Genomic DNA, 16,001 nt, shown 5'->3' with positions numbered 1-16,001 from the left:
AGAATAGATTTTTTTTTAGGATAGGGTTTTTTTTAGGATATGAATTTTTTTAGGAATTTTTTGGGGGGATGTTTAGTTTTAGGATAGGGTTTTTTAGGTGGGCTTTTTTATTTGTTGGGGTACCTTAGTTTTTGTAGAGGGCTTTTTTATTTTTGAATATTTTTTTTTTACTAGTAGTATTTTTAATTTTTATAAAAAAAATTTAAACTGTAGTGTTTTTCACAACTTATGTGCTCTTAGGTTAGTGTTCTTGAGGGGTTAGCTGTTAGGGGTTTAAGTAGTGTGGGGTTAATTTCCATGGGGTTGTGGTGGCTTAGGGGTTAAGTAGTGTAGGGGGTTAATAGCGATAGGATTTGTGGCAGTTATGGGGTTAAGTAGTGTAGGGGGTTAATATCAATGGGGGTTGTAGTGGTTTAGAAGTTAAGTAGTGTAGCAGGGGTTTTGCGATGGGGGTTGTGGTGGTTAAGGGTTACTAGAGTAGATGTTTGTTGGGATGGGGGTTAGTGAGCAAGTATAGGTGTTAATTCACGGCTCCATCGAAGTCTATGGAGTGTATGTGTTTATGATATCTAAAGTTTAGCTTTTTTGCATACGTTTACTTTCAGCTTGTAATACGCATGCTACTCGATGTGCGCAAAAAGCTAACTTTTATTGTTGTTTCGATCAAGCAGGAGCAGTAATTAATGTTCCACTTGTAATCTAGCCCTAAATGCATTTTATAAGCATAGTTCTGAGGATATTCCCAGCCTCCCACTAGTCATGAGTGCCGCAGTGTAGAGATTTTAGTTTTCAATGCATTAATGTGCTGGCGTGTGCAGCATCTGTCCTTCAGATACCTGCAGTGAAACTTAAGTTTCTAAATGTCAGCACCCATAATTAGAGGGAGGTGCAGAAATATATATAGTGTTTAATGTTCCTTTAAGCTGTGTTGCTTTACATAGCAAACTCAAATTAATTGGAACGGAGGTCCATAGTATCAGAAACACAATGCAAACAATTTGACTTTCTGCATTTTATTTGGTCCCTCTTTGTCTACTTGAAATGTTAGAGGGAATTATATACAAACACATACCCAATCTTCTGTAAACATACTAGTTCCTAATTTCTCTTCCCAAGGGACAATTTACATATTCACATAAAACTTTTGTACACTCCAAATGTATTAATCTTCCATGTGTGCTATTAAAGCATTGAGGTTTAGTTATTCACACGGAATTATGATGGATTGGAATAAATGTTCCATCTAAAAACCATGAGCACAAGTAGAATCATTTTGGGTTATTTTAACTAGTCTTTAATGTATTATGATGAAGGTAATGTGTGATGTGCAGGTAATGTAGGAACAGTGTTGCCTTAAGGTGCACAGGCAGATGGCTAAACAATACTTTTGTCAGTGAATCACCTGTAAAATTTTCACATATTTATCTGTGCATTGTTTATGTCAGAGATAAAGTTGAGTTATTATTTTGCTTCTTTATTCTTCATTATTCTTGTCACAGATACCAGGCTGCAAGGGTTAAACCTCCACCCCCTACTACCTAGGCTCCTCTTGTTTCTCAGCAGATCTGGGCTTTTGAGAGCATACACGATCTCCCAGACTGTCAGGGTTTTTTCCCTGCTTTGTTTGCCATTTGCTGCTGGCAGCCATTTTACTCACCTCTCTTGCTGACTCTGGGGCATAGTGTGTGATGCTGTTCATTTCCTGCACGCCCTTTTATGGCCAGACTGCTGTACATCATCCGTGTAAGATAGGTTGCAGACTCAGAATTGTGATGTTATCACTTATTATTTAAAGGGCCTCTGTTCAGTATGCTTTGCCCTTGCGTTGTCTCAGACCTGTTTGTGAGTGCCTGTGTTCCAGTTCCTGTGTATTACCTGGCTGTCTGACGTCCCTCCTGGTTCCTGATCCCTGGCTTGTTCCTGACTCTGCTGTTCTCCTTGATCCTGATTCTGGCTTGTCTGACTACTCACTTTGGCTCCTGACTCGGCTCATCTGACTACCAGCTCTGGTTTTGACTCCTGGCTTGTTATTTGACTTGTGGACTTTTTATTATTTTTTGTTATTAATAAAGGTGTGATTGTTTTTGCACTTCTCGTTTCAGTCTGATTCCTGGCATCCTGACACAGACCCTTGTTTTGCCTTGTTTTTGTGCTTTGAACCTTTTGACGAAAGAACTGGTCCCTGACTGCCTAGTCCCTCTTCAGCTGGCCGGGTCTCTGGAACTGCCGGTCGGCCGCATCGTCCCGAATGCCCGTTGTCCTTTACCCCAGGTCGCTCCAGTGGCTCCTTGTCCCAGAGCTCGCCGAAAGGGTGTGAGAGAACCTTTAGGTTGCTCAAAGCAGACAGAAGCTGTGGTATGACCCGAATGCTCATAACTGTACCCTAGCAGTGGAGCAGAAGGTCCTAGCCTTGAAGCCTGTCATAATGGACAAGCTACAGGCCACCTGGCAGGGACCCTACCGAGTGGTAGAGCAGCTGAATGACACAACCTATCTGGTAGCTAAATGTTCAGATGACCGGGTCCGACGGAGCTTTCATGTGAACATGCTGAAGGCATACCTAGAAAGGGCCAGGGATGTAGCCACCATTTGTGCTCCGGCTGTGGAGGACTCCGAGAGTCTTCCCATGCCAGACCTCCCAGGGCGAGATGAGGTACCCTCAGGCGTAGCAGACATACAGCTGGATGAGAGGCTAGGACTAGGCAAAAAGAGCAAGTTCGTGAAATACTAGAAGGCATACGAGACAGGTTCTCCACTACCCCTGGGTACACCACAGCGGCAATACACCGGAGTCAAGACCCCGGGGCAAGCACCTCTCAGACAGGCAGCGTACCAGGTCCCTGAGGCAGTTAGAGAAAGTATGCACCGGGAACTCAGGGAAATGCTGGACCTAGGTGTTATTGAATCATCCAACAGTCCCTGGGCCTCCCCGGTGGTGCTGGTACCCATTTGGGATGGGACCACCAGGTTTTGTATAGACTAAAATAGGCTCAATGACTGAATCACGACTGATGCCTACCCCATGCCCCGGGTCAATAATCTACTAGACCAGATCGCCTGTGGCCACTTCCTGATCACCCTAGACCTCTGCAACGGATACTGGCAGATCCCTTTGGACCCAGGGTCCATTCTAAAGTCGGCATTCATCATCCCCTTTGGCCTATACCAGTTCAAGGTCATGCCATTTGGGATGAAGAATGCTCCGGTGACCTTCCAGAGAATGGTAGATCACCTCCTGGATGGCCTCCAGGACTATGCATGCGCATACCTGGATGACATTGCGATCTACAGCGACACCTGGGAGGACCATTTGGTCCACCTAGGCATCTATCTAGACCACATCAGGGCTGCCAGTCTGACCCTGAAGCCCAACAAGTGTACGATAGGGCGCTCGGAGGTCCAGTACCTTGGACACCGGGTGGGCTGCGGGAAACAGCACCCGGAACTGGCCCACCCCCAAGACCAAAACCCAAGTCCTAGGGACTGCAGGGTACTACCACAAATTTGTCCCCAATTACAGTGCCCTGGCCAAACACCTAACCTAAAAATGATTACCCCGACAGGTCCTGTAGTCCCGAAAATGTGAAACTGCCTTCCAAAACCTTAAGACTGCATTGATCTCTGCCCCTGTCCTGGCCGCTCCTGATCCAACCAAACGGTTTTGTGTCCACACAGATGCCTCCATGTTCGGGTTGAGAGCAGTACTGAGCCAGGTGGACGAGTAAGGGCAGGACCACCCCATAGCTTACATCCAGCTGGAAGCTGTTGCCCAGGGAGGTAGGCTATGCGGCGGTGGAGAAGGAGTGCCTGGCCCTGGTGTGGGCCCTTAAGAAGCTTCAACCTTACCTCTATGGAAGGCCCTTCACCGTCTTCACGGATCACAACCCCCTAGTCTGGCTTAACCGAGTTACTGGGGACAATGGATGCTTGCTGTGGTGGAGTTTAGCCTTGCAGCCCTTTAACTTTGACATTCAGTACAGGCTGGGAAAAAGTAATGGAAACGATGATGGACTTTCCCTTCAAACTGAAGTGGAATAGCTCCTCGGACAGCCCTAGGCCGACCCGTGTGTGGATCTAGCTGGGTCTGCCAAACTGGAAGAGGGGAGCTGTCAAGGATACCAGGCTGCAAGGGTTAAACCTCCACCCCCTACTACCTAGCCCCCTCTTGTTTCTCAGCAGATCTGGGCTTTTGAGAGCATGCGCGATCTCCCAGACCGTTGGTTTGCCTTGTTTTTGTGCTTTGAACCTTTTCACTAAAGAGCTGGTCCCTGACCGCCTAGTCCCTCTCCAGCTGGCCGGGCCCCTGCAACTTCCGGTCGGCCTCAATGTCCTGAATGCCCGGTGTCCTTTACCCCAGGTTGCTCCAGCGGCTCCTTGTCCCAGAGCTCCACTCTTTTTGGGGTTGGTACCCCTTGGGGAGGGCAAGTGATGGGGGGATTGCTGGAAGGGAGCTCCCACTCCCTAGTGGCCTTCCCGGTGTACGTTTGATTATTATTATTATACTTTATTTATGAAGCACCATCATATTCCGCAGCGCTGTCCATGGATACAGATCATTTAAATAAAACAATAGTATAAAACTTCTAAAACTAAGAGACAGGACAGAATTTACAAACACATACAGGAGGAATCGAGGGTCCTATTCCCGTTGGAACTTACAATCTAGAAGGGTATGAGGTTGAGAAACAGGAGGTGAGGACTGCAAGATTGAGAAAGATGTTAATGCAGAGTTAGAGGAGGGATATTTTGTTAGGTAAAAGGAATATTATTGAGTTGGGTGGTAGCCTTCTCTGAACAGAAAAGTCTTCAGAGAGCATTTAAAGGAAGAAAGATTTGGGCAAAGCCTGACAGCATGAGGGAGAGTGTTCCAGAGGGTAGGTGCTGCATGACAGAAGTCCTGCAGTCTAGCATGAGAGGAGGTGATAGTCGCAGAAGCAAGGAGCAGGTCGTTGTAGGATCTTACAAAGAAACAATTTTAACAATGGCACTATTAAGGCGATCCTCACTGTAGTGTTCTTCCTGAGTGTATTTCTAAGTCTTTTACACTTTGGATTGGAAGGGATATCGGTGAGTTGGTGCTGTGCATAAATCAAATCTAATTCAAGTAGTGGAAGTATAGACACTTACCACTGAGAAAAGTATGCACATTTAGCACTCTATGCCCAGATTTGGGAGTGGTACAAATGCGAGAGAAATTAAAATATAACCTTTATTAAAGTTTCCATTAAAAACAGTAAACAATTATACACACAACACAGAAATTTAAAAACCTCAAAGTGAAGCTGTCTTAATCAATGTTGTATATTGAAGACACAAATGTTGTGTAGATGCCTAAATATATATCATGCAATGTGTCATTACCAATATGGCAGTAAAGAATATAAAGATCTCCTGTGCCCTTTTGTAACTAGAGGGTGTCTATTGTGGATAGTATCAGGTGGAAAGCCGTAGCTTGCTGTAAATACTAGAATTACTAAAAATTGAATTGTGGATCTGAGTTCAATCAGTGACTCGTTCTATGATATGAATTAGTGAATAGTAGTATATTGTTGTACTTATATTAGCACCACACAGACGATTATAGAATTCAGGGTTACCCCTGGCTGGATTAGTACAAGAGTTGATATTGATGTGTTGATCACATAAGTTAATGGTGTAAGGTACCCTGTTAAATAATCCTAGTTGAAGCAGGTATTTTGGTGTATTGATGTATTAGGGGAGAGATAATTCTACTCCTCAATGCAGGGTTATAATTTGGTACTTAAGATCGATAACTACTATGCCTTCCTTAATTGACAATGTCTGTCCCTCAAATGGGAAAGTATTGTGGGCAAAGGTAGTCTATCTGTTGTAGGATCTTAGTGGGCGGGCTGGAGTATACTTGTTGATTATAGAGGATAGGTAGAACGGAGCGGAGTTGGTGAGCGCTTTGTATGCAAGGGTGAGAATTTTGAATTTAATTCTGCTGTGTATGGGGAGCCAATGAAGGGACTCGCAAAGAGGTGCAGCAGATACAGAGCGACAGGAAAGGTGGATCAGCCTGGCAGAGGCATTTAGGATGGATTGAAGAGGGGAGAGGCGGGAAAGAGGAAGGCCAGTAAGTAGGTTATTGCAGTAGTCAAGTCGGGAAATAACAAGGGAGTGGATTATTTGCTTTTTGGTGTTAGCGCACAGAAAAGGTTCAATCTTGGAAATGTTGCGTAGATGGTTGCGGCAGGATGTAGAAAGCAATTGGATATGGGGGGTGAAGGATAGATTTGAGTCAAGGGTAACTCCGAGGCAGCGGACTTGGGGCGATGGGGAAATGGTGATGCCGTCAGCATGGATAGAGAAGTCACAGGTCGGCGTAGAGCTTGAGGGGGGGATAAGGAGGAGCTCAGTCTTGGACATGTTTATCTTTAGGTGGTGAGAGGCCATCCAGAAAGAAATACCAGATAAGCAGTTGCTGACATGAGAAAGGACAGAGGGAGAGAGAACAGGGGTGGAGAGGTAGATCTGGGTGTCATCAGCATAGAGGTGATATTTGAAGCCATAACTGTTGATAAGTTTACCCAGAGAAGAAGTATAAATGGAGAAGAGTAGAGGACCCAGAACAAATCCTTGAGGTAATCCAACAGACAGAGGCATTGGAGAGGAGGAGTCATTGGCAAATGACACAGAAAAAGACCTGTGAGAAAGATAAGAGTGAAACCAGGAAAGAGCAGTGCACAGAGGCCAAAAGAGCTAAGGGTCTGTAGGAGGAGGGGGTGGTCAACTGTGTCAAAGGCAGATCACCAATAGCTCCGGCCCCCATCCATGGATCATGTTGGACTGTAGCAGCTGGGGAACGAGGGCTTTCCAACGACACCCTGGAAGTCCCGCTGCTCCCCCGGGATCACCCTGAAACCACCATCACTATACCGCTGGACACTATGGAACAATGGACTCTTTGGAGGGCGCCAGCCTGTCTGGAGGGGCGGGAATGGCGGGAGATTTGGGGGACAGATAAGGCTCTTATCTTGATGGGATTGTGTATAAAAACTGTGTGTTTTTCCAATAAAGAGGTACTACTTGTTTTCACCTGAATGCTAGTCTGTCTAGTTATTTGGGTGGGAATTGCTAAAATCACTTGTTTCCACCACATAGCGGCAGGTTCCAGGTACAGGAAGGATCCTTTGGTGGAGCTACCCAGTCGGGGTAGCCGAATTCTGTCACAATTCTGAAATTACATTTGGTGGAAATTCTTCACATCAACAACTGACAGTATATTTTCACAACATGTAGCAGGGTTAGACTTGTCTGCTATGTGCACTTCCAATTCTCAGAACTAGAATTTTTTTTGCGTCTTAGATTATTGGAAAAGACAGCAAAATAAATAATGAAAGTATATAGCAAAGATTTTTACTACCCATAATTACATATTTTATTTACAATCTCAAAATGTTTTATGTTCCTTTAAGTAAAACAAACAATTGGAGGTATGGAAGCAAATAGTTAGCAAATGTTAATTTAACACTTGTACCTCAGACCATGGAGACGATTTATCATTGTGCGAGCGGACCATGTCCGCCGCACATTGATAACATGCCGCACATTGATAAATGCCGACAGCATATGCTGTCGGCATTTATCATTGCACAAGCATTTCTCGTGAAATGCTTGTGCAATGCCGCCCCCTGCACATTCGCGGCCAATCGGCCACTAGCAGGGGGTGTCAATGACCCCAATCGTATCTGTTCGGGCTGATTGCTGTCCGCCGCCTCAGAGGTGGAAGACGAGTTAAGGAGCAGCGGTCTTAAGACCGCTGCTTCTTAACTTCAGTTTCAGGAGAACGCTACTTGATAAATCTACCCCTATATCACTATAAAAGGAAAAAAAATCTTCATTCCAGCTACAGTTAGATCGATCACTATATTTCTGTTCCAATCCATTAGTTATCGTCAATATTGCTCTTTAAGAAACATGTTTTTAGTGACCGTTTGTAGTGGACTGATAGAAGCTGTAGTTTTATATATAATTTATTGCACAGAGAATGTTAGCCAGTTGGCAACATTGAAAAAAATTATATGAATAAATAAATTTACTTATCAGAGAAAGAAAACAAAGAACAACAACATATAAATCAATAGTCCATAGAATAAAGTACCTTACCTCAAATCCATCAGATGACTAAATTAAACTTTAATAGACAATGCAAATGTAAAATTATTAATAAGTACCATGCCTCCTATGATAAAAATAGAAATTAAAGGCCTCTTAAAATAATATAGAGGTTTATGACTGGTTATGCATGTTATAAAAATGGCTTATTGTTAATTATTGTTATCAGTTCTAAGTAGAGTTTAGTATTCAACTGGGCTGTCCAATATTGCAACAAGCTGCCCAATGTATTAAAAAAATGGACACAATGTCCAGATTTTTTTTAAAGTCTCCTGACTGGCAGTTGTATTTTAAGGACCTGTTATATCTCTTTCCATTAAAAATATAGCATCCAAAAGTGATATTGTGCGTATATTACTATATGTATTGCTGGCAGTTTAACAGGGTAAATAGTCACTATTTATACTAATTATATCACTAGTAGCCACGGAGGGTAACTACTCACCTCCCTGTGTTTTTATTGGCAACAATGGGGGTGTAAAAATAATAAAGAAAATACTATGTACAAACATCAAAACACCAACTGGATTTTACATTTTGCCTACTTTATTAAAGTCAATGGCATATCAAGGGATGATATGAGCCATATGATAAAGGGTGTGTGCATTCTTTAGCTCATTTAGTTATATTAAACTAGATAAAAAGAGAAACTTCTATGTTGCTCTTTTTAAAAAAAAATTGGAGCAATTGTAGTTTAAAGGATTAAAAATGTCAAGTGTAAAAGATAAAAGAATCAATCCTCATAATGCCTGCTGGCAAATTCTAACATCTGTTTATGTTGTCTGTAGGTATCAGACTTTTAGGACAAAGATATTAGTCCAGGACTGTTAAAGGATTGTCTAGTAATCAACTAGCAAAATGACATACAGTAGCATTCTGAGACAACACAGAGAATGTCTCTCTGCAGCTGATTAGGAATATCCATTAAAGTAATTTTCTACCAATTAGGAGGCCTTTCTAAGTGGACTACTTTATTTAAACATAGGTCTAACTTTGTATGCTTATTGGTTATATGGATAGATCATTGGTAGAAAAAAAATCCTGAGTAAGTTTCTTCGTATAGTGTGGAAAATGTATCTGTTCTACTGACAGTTTTTGGATAGCCTTTAGTTTTTGATCATAACTATTACTATTTTACTTATAATTTAATTTTATGCAAATTAAAATTCCATACTTGTTATGTTGAAAATAAATATGAATGCTATTTATGTTAATTTAGTATAACCATTTGATAGTACATAATGCATGGCCTTTAAGATGACAACACAAATGACAGACATAGGAGAAACTTAATTCTGTAACTCTTTTAAATTGAAGATGAAAGATATGCTGTCAATAACTCTGAATAGAAAGAGCATATACATATGCCAATCAAAATAATCCTATATACAGAAGGCATGTATATACCCAACTGTTCCATATAGATTTTATATGATTGTGTATATATTTAGCAGTCTCTGATTAAAAGGAAGGCAGCTCAGAAACAGCATTTATACTGTATATTCATCAATTATGCACCCAAAGGTTGCTATTAAACACATATATAGTAATATATTTTGTAGAAAGGTCCAGGCCAGGTTTAGTTAAGGTTGCAGGGTACTCTCTTGTGGAGTTCTAATCTATAATATATATAAATTTAGTATTAGGATAGTATTAGTTAATTATGAATTAGCTAGTAATGAGTTACGTCTCCTTCAATGACATTCACAATCATAGTTATATAGAACAGTGGCTCTTGCCAATAAAAACAATAATTAGAACTGTAGTTCAAAAAGTTTATTTTAACTTTCTATTATGTCATGCCATTGAATCTACACAAGTACAATTAAATTAGAATTATCTTTTTTTTTTTTTCCTTTCCCATACATTCTTAGAAGTGGGAGGGAAAGGGATAAGGAGAGGAATAATTATCTAGTAATAGATCATTTTTTTCCTTCTAAATAAAATTTAAATTATATGTTTGTATGTATTAACCCGATGTATTTTTATATATCTAATAAAGTTTTTTTTTAAAATAATAGAATTATCTATACTAAAGTATAGATTTAGCCTGTTACATTTATGGTATAGAACAATCTGATTCGTCTGATATGAGTATAAATGGTGCAACATCTTAGCTGAATTTGTTAACGGATGCTTCCTGGATCTTGAAGTATCATGTTAATTGTTATACATGTTTGTAATAAGTAATAAATACATTTGTGTCAACTAATATTTTATAGTTGTGTGTATTGTTTAATCTGTTAGGTAACCCAGATTAAATGTCCAAGATTACACGATAATTGGGGCATAAAATACCGATAATTAGGGAAAGAATTTTCACTGTTTTTTATCTCTCCTCTTCTGTTTGAGCGGAATCACTCTATTGAATCTTACTCATGGACCTTTGAGTAAAAAACCCAGCAGAAGTTAATAATTAACCTAATCTCCCTAGTGAGGGTAAGTTAATAATAGGGAGATTAAGCATTGTGATCTCCGATCTTGAGCAGCGACATATGAATACTGGGGATGGTAAACATATATAACAGTGGAGCGAGGCATTGACTAAACTCACTAGGGAGAGCTGTGCAGGTGTGAAATATAGATATACTTAAGAGATACCATATTCTCAAGAGATACCATGTTTAACACTATTGATGAGGATACGTGGCAGACAGCACTTAGAAGGTTTGTTATTGATATCCACAGGTTTCACCCAATTGGATGGTTTCAGATCCCATCTATCCAATCAAGATGAAGCTTATATGCTATGACATTAGGCGGTGAGGCTAATACTATTGTTGACGGGCGGTAGCATACGCTCAGCTGGTGGTAGGATTGTACCAATGAGAACTGCATTTTTAGATACTGGGCAATGCGTATGAACAGTGAAACTATCAGCAGTCAGATGATTGGTCGTTAAACAACGTTTAGAGTATCAGAGTTATGAATGATAACGGGCTTGGCTCAAGAGAGTGTAAATGTTATTTGAGCGGTACCAATCTCACGGTAAAGCTCATGGTAACTTTTATTATTAGTACACGTTACATTTGTTATGATTTGCACATACCAGTTGTAACATTGTTTAGTTTTGAGATAGATTGCACTTGCTGCTATAGGGACAAGGTTGGTCTGTCAGATTGCGCATGCACTCTGAGGTTTTGCACACAATTTGTGTTTATGGGGGGGGGGGGTTAACAGGCTTATAAAAGTTTGTCTTTCACACTGTTTGCTTGTCAGAAGAAGGGATTGTTTTTATCCCGAAACGTCACATTAATAAAAAATATTATTTCCAAAGATGACCTAAGTCCAGTGAGTGCTTTATATACAGCTTTGTATATATATATATATTATTTTTTCATTATTATACTCCATTATTCTGGACAAGATTATTATTGTTTTAACATTCTTTGATACAGTACCTAATTGTTAAGCAAATGCATCTTTGTAAATGTTAGCTTAAGTTTGTTTTGCCCAATCAAATTGTAATGGGGGCTCTTTATGAAGCAGTTGGGGGTAAGGCTCTGGTTTCTGATAAAGATCATCACGCCAAAATAATGGACTGCGTTTATCTCTGATCTTACTATTTTGCTGGAATGGTATCTTTTGAATATGAGTTAAGAAAGTGTGCAGGTTTTTAAGGTTGCTTGCTCTTTGGGATTTTAGTGTTTTAATTACCCTATAATGTATGACGACCCACTATCTGCTGTGTGATCTTTCTTTAGTTTGGGGCTTTACACATGTGTCTTACAGTCAGATGATAAAAGGATTGACACAAAAGCGCTATGTTGTAAAAATATCCGCATCACAACCAAGGTTGCAGGTGAAATGTTGTAGAGAGATGAAATCATTGTTTGAAGGTAGTCTCACAAAGAGAAGTTTTAGTACACTTCACTGTTGGAGGTGAGTTTTTTCTGCCACTAGCGGAATGATCCTTATTTTGAACATTTTGCTTTCTTAGCATTGCCTTGGGGTATTCATCCCCACAGTCTGCAGACAAGTGCTTTCTGCGCCACTGTCTTTCCATTCTATGCATATATGGCTTGTGTTAACTTGTGTTTTGCCTTATGTTCTCTTCTGGCTATCAGTAGATGTTCTGCTATAACTAACTCTCCACTGCTCCATCCAGTAACTGCAAACATGAATAAATACTTAGATCTATTTGATGAAATGTTTGTAACATTGGGCTCCTACTGAAAGGAAACTGTCATTCTAGTGCTCGTTATCCCGTTCCTCACTAGGCTACAAATTGAAATAAGATCCAATTTAACTATCATGGAATGATCTAAGAAAAGGGGTTGAACCATGGATTCCGGAGAAGGTAATGAAGCTCTCTAGAATGCAAATTCTCAAACTGGAGAGAAAATGTGACAGAGCACTGGGCACTAATAAGCATATGCAAATAAAATTACGCTCTTTGAATTTTGAGACATTTCTTATGATTTCAACTTTATTTTCGTAAATGACTGTGTACATTAAAAACAAGTTGTACTGTTTACACTGAATACAATTTTTCTCATTTAATTTAATGACAATTTGTAGGGCATAATGTAAATGTGCATTTTGCATTGGTGTTTTTAATACTTGTTTGGGATGTGTACCATTTTTGGCCCATATTACAAGTGGCGCCCTAATGCAAACTTGATATTACAAGTCCATGGTAAATCAGATTTACCAGTGAAAGTTTAGCGCGGCCAACGTTGCACTAAATAGTTCTGAAATACAAGTTGAAAGATGCAGTCGAGTGAAAGTCGAAATAGCACTAGAAGAATTAGTGTGACCTGAAGTAAAGAGTAAGGGTTAAAAAAAAGTTTTACAAAAAACATAATTGAATAAAGTATTTCACTCATACATACACATTTTTAATGAAAAAAAATATATAATTTATTCTGATAAGGGTTTAAAAGGGTTAAAAAGGGATATAGTAAATGGCAAGATGTTGGACTGGGAAAAGCTCCAAAGTATATATAATGTCTAAATATGTGTATATATACAAGTCAATACATGTGTATTTATGTATGTGCACACATTCACACATATTTATCAAGGTCATAGAGGAAGCGTACTCTAACTATATAGATGGATTGGCCAGGGTGCGAGAAAAGGAATACATATGTAGCAGAAACAGCTGACAGTCAATGGATTTTCAAGTGGTTTATTGCACAACAATAATGACGTGACCTTTTGGGAATCTCAGAGTGCCAGCCATTTCTGATATGTATATTCATATAGATATATATTTTACAAAAAGTATACAGATATATACAGGAATATATATTTAAAAATAAAAAATAATAGTTTCTTGAAGAACGTAGGAATTTAAAGTATTCCTAATGCACGTTTGGGTTTAGCGCAGCTAGCTCAGTTTAGGGTTAGCCTGCAAATAATAAAATTAAAGGCTTTCTTTAGCATGTCCCTTAGAAGTCTATGGGAAGTGGCAGTCAGTGTGGTCGTAATATCCGAAGTTCTGTGCAAATTTTTAAGGCAGGTGGGAAAAAGGCTGTAAGTAAAAATGCTTTCAAAAATAGAAATGTTAATAGTTCGGAGAAGTCTGGTCAGAAGTGGTCTTCATAGAAGACTGGTGGCCAAAAAGACATATCTCCGTTATGGAAACAAGGCCAAGTGACTCAGCTATGCTTGAAAACACAGGAACTGGGGTACAGAAAAATGGCAACAGGTGCTCTGGACTGATCAGTCAAAATTTGAAGAATGAGTGTCTACAAGCAACAGGCAAGCATCATGGATGTTACTTGCAAGTTTGGGATTTCATTTCTGCGAATAGAGTTGGGAATTCGGTCAGAATTAATAGTCACCTCAATGCTGAGAAGTGCAGGAAAATACTTATCCATCATGCAATACCATCAGGGAGGCCCACATTTATTTTGCAACATGACAATGACCCCGAACATACAGCCAAAGACATTGAGAACTATTTTCGGCATATATAAGAACAAGGAGTCCTGCAAGGGATGGTATGGCCCCCACAGAGACATGATCTCAGTCTGTCCAAGATGTTTGGAACAACCTACCTGCCAAGTTCCTTAATAAAAAAAAACGTGTGCAAGTGTACCTAGAAGAATTGATGCTATTTTGAAGGTAAAAAAACATTCCATACCAGAAATTTATTTAATTTACATTTTTATTTTGGTCACCCCCTTTGCATTTTGTTAATTGATTAATTGGACAGTTCAGGGACTCTTGCAGGGGCGAAACTACAGGGGGTGCAGAGGTCGCAATTGCGACTGGGCCCCCAAGGGTAGGGGCCCATTTAAAAAAAAAACAAATTAATAAAAAATGTTGACCTGCCACTGCCTGCACTGATATCATGTGAGTGTGACATGATGCTTCACTAGTGTCTCTGACTACAGGGGTTAGTCTTTCTGTTTTACCCATTGGTGTTTATGTGTGTGTGTGTATGTGTGTATGTATGTGACTGTGTGTGTATTTATGCATGTGTGTGTATGTATGTGACTGTGTATGTTTGTGGAACCAGCAAATTACAGACATTGTTACTGGGAGCTCACATTTGGGTATATCCTATAATAAAAAATAAACAAAAAAACTTCCTCTGCATATGTACGTTCCAGATAAGAGTAAGTCACATCCCCTCTTTTGATATAGTTTGCTATCTTCCCATATCCTCACAGTTATGGTAATGCTTCTAGGCTTTTCCAGTCTTGTGTTCCTTATATGACTAATAGTAACTTTATAAAGTTGGTGCTTATATATATATATAAATACCTTGATTGGAGGTACATTTCTAGTTGTGTTCATAGTAAAGTAAGAAAATAGATATTCACGATTTGAGGTCCAAGAGCCTCCTTATGTTCATGCATGCCTTCTGTAACTACACAATTTGAGGTCCAAGAGCCTCCTTATGTTCAGGCATGCCTTCTGTAGCTACACAATTTCTGTTTGTGCTGTGAGTTCCAAGAGTGACCTCAGTGATCACTTAGAAGCCTTACAGTTTACCCGGCACATATAATGTTCATTACTACTGCTACGAATTGTCAGCTCAACAAGCTTAGTTTATTGTATGTAACATATTTCCATATTTCTTATTTGTTTGTTTTTCTTGAGAATGTATGTATGGAAGCTACTTCTCTGTATAGACTTTACTGACATAAAGTGTATTGTTGCCTTAAATTGAATCTCAATAAAAATATTTAAAAAAATTAAAAAAAATAAACTAACATTTCTATTTTTGAAAGCATTCTTACTTTACAACATTTTGTCACACCTGCCTATAACTTTTGCACAAATTTTTACAGCATACATTCAATAAACTTTTGAAATGCTTATTAGATTGAGCTCTATCCTGTATATGTGTATTTTGCCATTGAATACAGAAATGTAGGTTGCACCTAAATGTATCTTTAGATCATCCTGTCATGGATTTGGTAGTACTGATCATTTTAGATCATCTTGTCTGAGCGGAGAACTTAAAGGGACATTAAACCCACATTTTTTCTTTCAAGATTCAGATAGAGAATACCATTTTATACAACTTTCTAATTTACTTCTATTATATAATTTGCTTCATTCTCTTGATAATCTTTCCTGAAAAGCATATCTAGATAGGCTCAGTAGCTTCTGATTGGTGGCTGCACATAGTTGCCTCATGTGATTGGCTCATTCATGTGCATTGCTATTTCTTTAACAAAGGATATCTAAACAATGAAGCAAAATAGATAATAGGAGTAAATTGTAATGTTGTTTAAAATTGTATTCTCTGTCTGAATCATGAAAGAACAATGTTGGGTTTAATGTCCCTTTAAGATCATCAGGCCTAGTGTTGTTAGAAGTGATTGCAAAATAGATACAGACTGAGTTTGTGTGAACAAAGCCTATTTAGAAACTGCATCTGGCAAATGCAACGAGGA

Source organism: Bombina bombina, chromosome 6 (genome assembly GCF_027579735.1).
Source record: "Bombina bombina isolate aBomBom1 chromosome 6, aBomBom1.pri, whole genome shotgun sequence".
Classification (NCBI taxonomy): Eukaryota; Metazoa; Chordata; class Amphibia; order Anura; family Bombinatoridae; genus Bombina; species Bombina bombina.
This window is presented reverse-complemented; position numbering follows the sequence as displayed.